The sequence below is a fragment of the Lepidothrix coronata genome, unplaced genomic scaffold, assembly GCF_001604755.1.
Source record: "Lepidothrix coronata isolate B3197 unplaced genomic scaffold, Lepidothrix_coronata-1.0 Scaffold112, whole genome shotgun sequence".
In the NCBI taxonomy this organism is placed as follows: domain Eukaryota; kingdom Metazoa; phylum Chordata; class Aves; order Passeriformes; family Pipridae; genus Lepidothrix; species Lepidothrix coronata.
The window spans coordinates 408500-414552 of NW_016690292.1; positions in this window are offsets into that span (position 1 = coordinate 408500).

A 6053-nucleotide genomic window follows, 5' to 3' on the forward strand; every position below is an offset into this window, starting at 1 on the left:
GACTTTTTTGACTAGAGGCAAGAGTGTTTCTCTTGAATGTATACAGCTTTTACTTTCTGGGGGCTGATGGCTGTGTAACACAGCCTGGTCAGCCAGATTCCCTCATGCAGGTCAGGGAAGGATAAATGACTCATAAATGTCAAGAAAACCTCCAAGCGAGAGTGTGGCATTCAGGTCGCTGTTGAAAAGAGACCCTGAGTCAGAGCTGAAATGCCAGCGGTGTGTGTGGGACTACTGCGTGCGTGCATGAAGGAAAAACAGAGCACCAGCAAAGGAGGTTTTTTACACTGGAGTTGCTTTCTATAGAGGTGGCTGTGAGGGAAATAAAAGCGTGGCCTGCCTGCAAATTTCTTGAAGGTTTCAGTGGAACACAATCCATTCATCTCCAATGAGGCACCTTACTTTGATGCTTTGGAGATGCCCGCAATGTCGTCTGCTACTGACACCCATGGGGAAGGACTCACTGCCTGTGTAATCACTCACTGCTGGCCACACTTTGATTGCCCTGGCATCTCCAGTCTCTTCCAATGTCTGAGCTCACTCAAGCTTTCTCCAGCTGGGCCAGCCACAGGTTCTTTGGCAGCAACAAGGATAACTGGGATAGCACTGTTCAGATGATACCCGTGGGATACTAAGGGAGTACAGCAGCTTCACAATTGCTGCTTCTGTAAAGTATTTGGCACTTGTTCTCACATATCATGTGTTTTGGTGAAAACTTGAAGGAATTCTGGGACTTTGTAGGAACCCTGGATTGTAGGGCTTCTCTTTCAGAACAGTTGTGTCCAGGTGCTGGCTGCTGGGCACAGGTTGCTCCATATTCAGCATCATCATGGTGGTATGCATTCAGCATCATCCTGCCAGGAACAATAATTGTGAAGGAGTGAAAGAGGATCCATATTTTCAGGATTCTTCAACTTGTGTGACTCTTCATCCTGTTTTGGAAGGAGAAGGTTCACCACCATTTGGATAATCCTCCAGCAGCAATTTTATTATTAACTTTAATTGAAGCTGTAGCACACGGGGTTTGCCATACTGGGGCAGACCTCTTTGTTATAATTTCATATTTATTATCCACTAGGCCAGTTACCAACTGCTTTGGGCTATGCTCTAATGACAGAGCGAGGTATGCATTTTACCATCTGTTTATGTGGCTGTCAGGTGAGCATATGTGAGAGCTGGCAGTCTCAGGGCAAACTGCTGTAGACACCCTGGGCTGGAGGGCAGGACCAGCACTGCACTCATGGTCTCCCTCCCTTGGGGACAGTCCTACTCATCTTGCAGAGTTCAGGCAGTGCCAGAATTCTCCACTCTTACGTGCAACATGGGGAATAAGAACTGAGATTTACATAAGGTCTCAGTCCCAGCCTGAAGTAACAGGGAAGATGTGCTGGTTCTGGTAGATGCATATAGGTGGAGATAATGTTACAGAAGGTCTTGTTTTCTAATGCTGTGGGGAATGTTCTGCTGGTTTGGTGACTGTGCTCATTTCTGAGGACTTGTTTTCCTTTCAGTCCTTGGATTGCTCCTGGAACTCATAACTGGCTTCCTTAGGAATATAGATAATATTTTGTTTGTGCTGGAAACAGCAGCCCCAGCATCTCATCTAAGTCTTTCTTGCTTGACTTTACAACCTGCTCGATATTACTGCTCTCTGATGCAAAAATAAACATCTAAGTAGATCAGGAATGCAGTGAAATGAAACTGGGATTCTGCATTTGAAAATGTCGCCACTCAGAGGGAAAATCATCTTCCCACTTTTGTTTGTAGCAGTTACAACAATTTTCTCCCCAAGACACCCTTTTTGTGCTACAATTTCCAAATTCATTACAACTCAGAGACACTTATGTCTGTAACTTATGATCTTGTAACCAGCCCATAGCAATAGGAGGATTAAAGAATTCTCTTCTCCTGCACAAGCACATGAGGAAAGACTCCGAGAGCCTCCCTCTTCTGTTCTGATCACTTGTACAGCAACATCTCTCATGTCTGAGGAACCCAGTTGGGTAGGATGAAGATATCAACCCTCTCTTGACAGATGGACTTCCTGAAGTGTTGCCCATCCCCAAGACTTTTATCCATGTACAAATACTGCCTAAACCTCTAGACAGCTCAGATGGATGTAGCATGCACAGTGTCATAGGATAAAACTGCAGCATCCAGAACTTTGGCCAAAGAGGTTACTCATCTGAGTAATATCCCCAGGAACCCAAGGGCATGAGACAGCTTTGCCCTGTTCATTCTAATAAGAATATATCATCCAAACACCATGTGTAAACATCACCAGATCTCACACCTGTTGTCCAGTGAGGAACTGTTGAGGATGAAATGCAGTCTGGACTGGTAGAAGTCACTGCTGCTGCTGAGAAGCTGTTTGAGGTATATGGGGCAGTTCAGGGGTGCACAGTAACAGCCTCTAATGATCAGCTTGCACAGTGGACACAAGCATTTTTCTGCTTGTTTGCAGAAGGTTTGGTTTGTGGGTCTCCAGAAAGCCACATGTTTTCCCGGTCCCGTGTTACCCAGGCTCTCCATTAAACAGAGTTAGTCCAGGATCTCTGTCCCAGTGGGCAGTGGGATGGCACTGTGTGAAGGTGCAAATACTCCTCATGGATTTGGCTACAGGAAAAGCAGCTTTCAGCCTGTATTCACATCCACATGGAAAATTTTAATGTCCATTTTGAGAATTTTTCCCTGTCCCCTGCTGTGAACAACTTTGCCAGACAGAACATTGAAACGTGGGCTCTAGAGGCAGAGATATCCCATGCTACTGATAATGAATCATAAGGTTTTCTGCAAGAAACAGTGCTTTATCTCTTTTTTTTTGGCTATTTTTTAGGGCATGGACTGGGGGTAGAAAAGGGACATTCACAAAAGAATGACACAGATGCTTGATCCTGGAAAATGTGATTGCATAAGCCTCTCTCTGGGTTTAATTGCCTAAATTTTCAGAGAAACTGAGCCTGTACAAATTCTTTGAACAACAGAGGGAACAGGACATGCTGTGTGTCCTGAAAAGCAGACTAGATTGCAGGTGCTTAAATATAGATTCAGGTGCTTGGCTGTGGGTAGATAAGAGCAGAATAATTCTAGCCAACGCTTGAAATAATTTCAGTAGTAAAACAGAGGCCAAAGTACTGTGATCCATTTGTAACACTGCTAAATCAAAACTGGCTTTGGTAATTACTTCTTATTTTGCCTAATGGCCAGGACAGATGGCTCCTTTTCTCTGCTGCATGGGTAAAAAGCAGACGAGTACTTGCAAAGCTACTAAAAAATAAAAGTAAAAGTCATGTGGAAGAATTAACTACTTATTGTAGTTAATAAACCAATTATACTGTTTGAGGAGGTGCTCTCTTCTTCATTTTTCATGGGACTGAAATATTAGCATAAACATTTCCTAGAAATACCATGCCTATTCTACTAAAAACTACAAAATGAAGAACAAAATACTTTTTTTTCTCCCCTCCTGCTCTATAACAGACTAGATTGAAACAAGATTTGCCCTCTGGTTAAGTGGGTTAAGCTGCCCTCTGTGCAGCTGGGTTATCTTGCAAGTAACAAAAGGGACAGAAAAACAACAACTCAAGTGTATACACCTTGCTTTGAGAACAGAGCCTGCTTTGACAGGCAGAAGATGCTGTGTTGTGTAAGAGTCATTTGACCAAGTGGAGAAAGGTGATTCAAGGAGCAATGGGTGGGAATTAAAAATCATGATGAATTCAATTTGAAAACACTCTACCAGAGCTTGGGATGACCTCCCCTGAACTGATACAGGCCTAGATGTTGAGAGTCTGAATGTGGTGGCATGGATTTGAGCTACTCTTGCAGTCTACCCTTTACTTCTATTGAAGTGGAACAGAAGAAGGGAAGATGTGCAGGCATAAGTCCTGAACCCTTCAAGGATAAAAGGTTTTGATGTGTTGTGGAAACAGGTGGGCAGGTAGTGGAGCACAAAGACTACTAATGCCCTCCCTGAGGGGAGAGGGAAACAGGAGTGTCCTTGACCTCGATGGGCTACCAGAGATTGATGTGGGGAACAGCTGCTGAGAGGGGTTTTGCTGTGGGGAAATATTCACCTGGGCTTGCACCTTGTTGGACATCAGAGCACTGCACCAACACACACACAAGTGCATCCCTAGGAAACCAGGCTTCAGTGCTCCTGCTGTTTATACTGCTGCCAAGCTGGTGGAGAGAACAAAGCATGCTTTAATCCTGGGAAAGGATACCACAAAGATACCACTGATTTTCATCCTGTTCTGTGACCTGTGGGCTTCAGCTGTCTCTGCTTCTGAGCTGTTTCCTTTGAACCCAAGTGAGGAATGGGCAGCTCTCAAACTGGGGTGCATCTTCCTGGCCCCTTGGCGGAGAAGGCAGCAAGAGCAGGTAGCATATGTCTTAACTTGCCTTAGATTTGCTGAGCTCGTGGCTTTGAGAGTTGTGGGTACCAAGCTGCGTGTCCAGACAGAAACTATACAGTGCTGGGATGCTCATGGGTTAAAACTGTAATTCATCAACTAAGCTGAAGTTTGTGTTTCAACTTGAGCCAGTTACACAAGAGCCAACACTAGCAGAACTGAACAGCTTTGGGGAAAAAACACCTCGAAAATATCAACAAGTTATTGACCCTAAATGTGGCAGCAGAATTGAAAGATTTGGGCCAGCGTAGCTAAAAGAATTTGTTCTTGCTTCACGGCAACTTGAAGATGGTTTCTGGTGTGCTGTGGGTGGAAAGAGCTATATCCCTTTGCCATCTGTAGTCCTACAGGCTCTTTGCCATTTGGCAGTTCCCATCTCTCAGCTGAAACGGGTTAACACTGTGTGCAAATTCCCAGATCTTCGCAAATGCAAACTAAAATGAGTTAGAGCATCTATATATGACTTTTGAAGTCTTGGTAACTTGGTAACTTGCAATTTACTTTGATTTTTTTACAGGCATATTCAGGTTCTGTTTCAAAGTTTCCCACATTGCCACAGAGTGTAGCAATGCTTGTAGTCTCTACGCATCATGTCCCCCTTCCCAGCAAAGCTAGTATCTCCATGGATGTTCAAAATCCTTATGGAAAAGATACTATATCACAAACAAGGTAGGGAGTAGTGTCTCACAGGAGTTCTTCTTGGACTTGATTTCAATCTACTCTTTTTTTCTTTTTTAATACTAAGTGTAAATTTACCAAGTTTACATATTTTCATTTATTCTACTAAAACGAGCAGAGAACTGAAATGCCACCCAAACTGAGAATAACCTTATAAAATGTCAATCTGAGTTGATACGGAAAAGAGCTATTTCTTGCCATCTTCTGCACAAATGAATCCACCTTCCTGCTCAGCTTCATGGTGGGAAATACTACTGACAACTGCCTCTTCTTGAGCCTTTTTAACACCTGAGAAGTGGATCAGAGCTTCTCTTTGTAAAACTGAAAGAAGGGCTCATCTGCAAACTCCAAAGCAAAGCTATTAGTGAGCCCTTTTTCTCTTAGAGCTCGTGTGCAGAGCAGGTGCCTTGTGTCTCTCTGCGGGGAAGAGAACCTGATAGTTTTTCCAGACATATATTGGCAGGCAATAAAACCAACCTAAAAAGGGATAAACCTGGCAAAATTAAAAGCCCGATTCAGTAGTAATTATTTTAAAATATTTTTTAAAGCATTTGAGTAGAATGTTTGTCTTTGCTGTGCTGCTTTTACGCTGCTGCCTCTCTTATGTAGCTGTTTGAGCCAGGGGAGATCTTATTTCTCTCTACAACTCCCTGAAAGGAGGTTGCAGCCAGGTGAGGGTTGGTCTCTTCTCCAAGCAACCAGTGGCAGGACAAAGGGACATAGTCTTAGGCTGCCCCAGGGCAGGTGTAGGTTGAACATTAGGACGCACTTCTTCACAGAAGGGCTGATTAGACATCAGAACGGGCTGGCCAGGGAGGTGGTGGAGTCACCGTCCCTGGAGGTGTTTAAGGAGAAGCTGGACTGGTTGGCACGGTGGCATCGGTCGTAGGCTGGACTCGATGACCTCAAGAGGTCTTTTCCAACCAAACCGACACCACGACCCCAAGAAGGACGAGACCC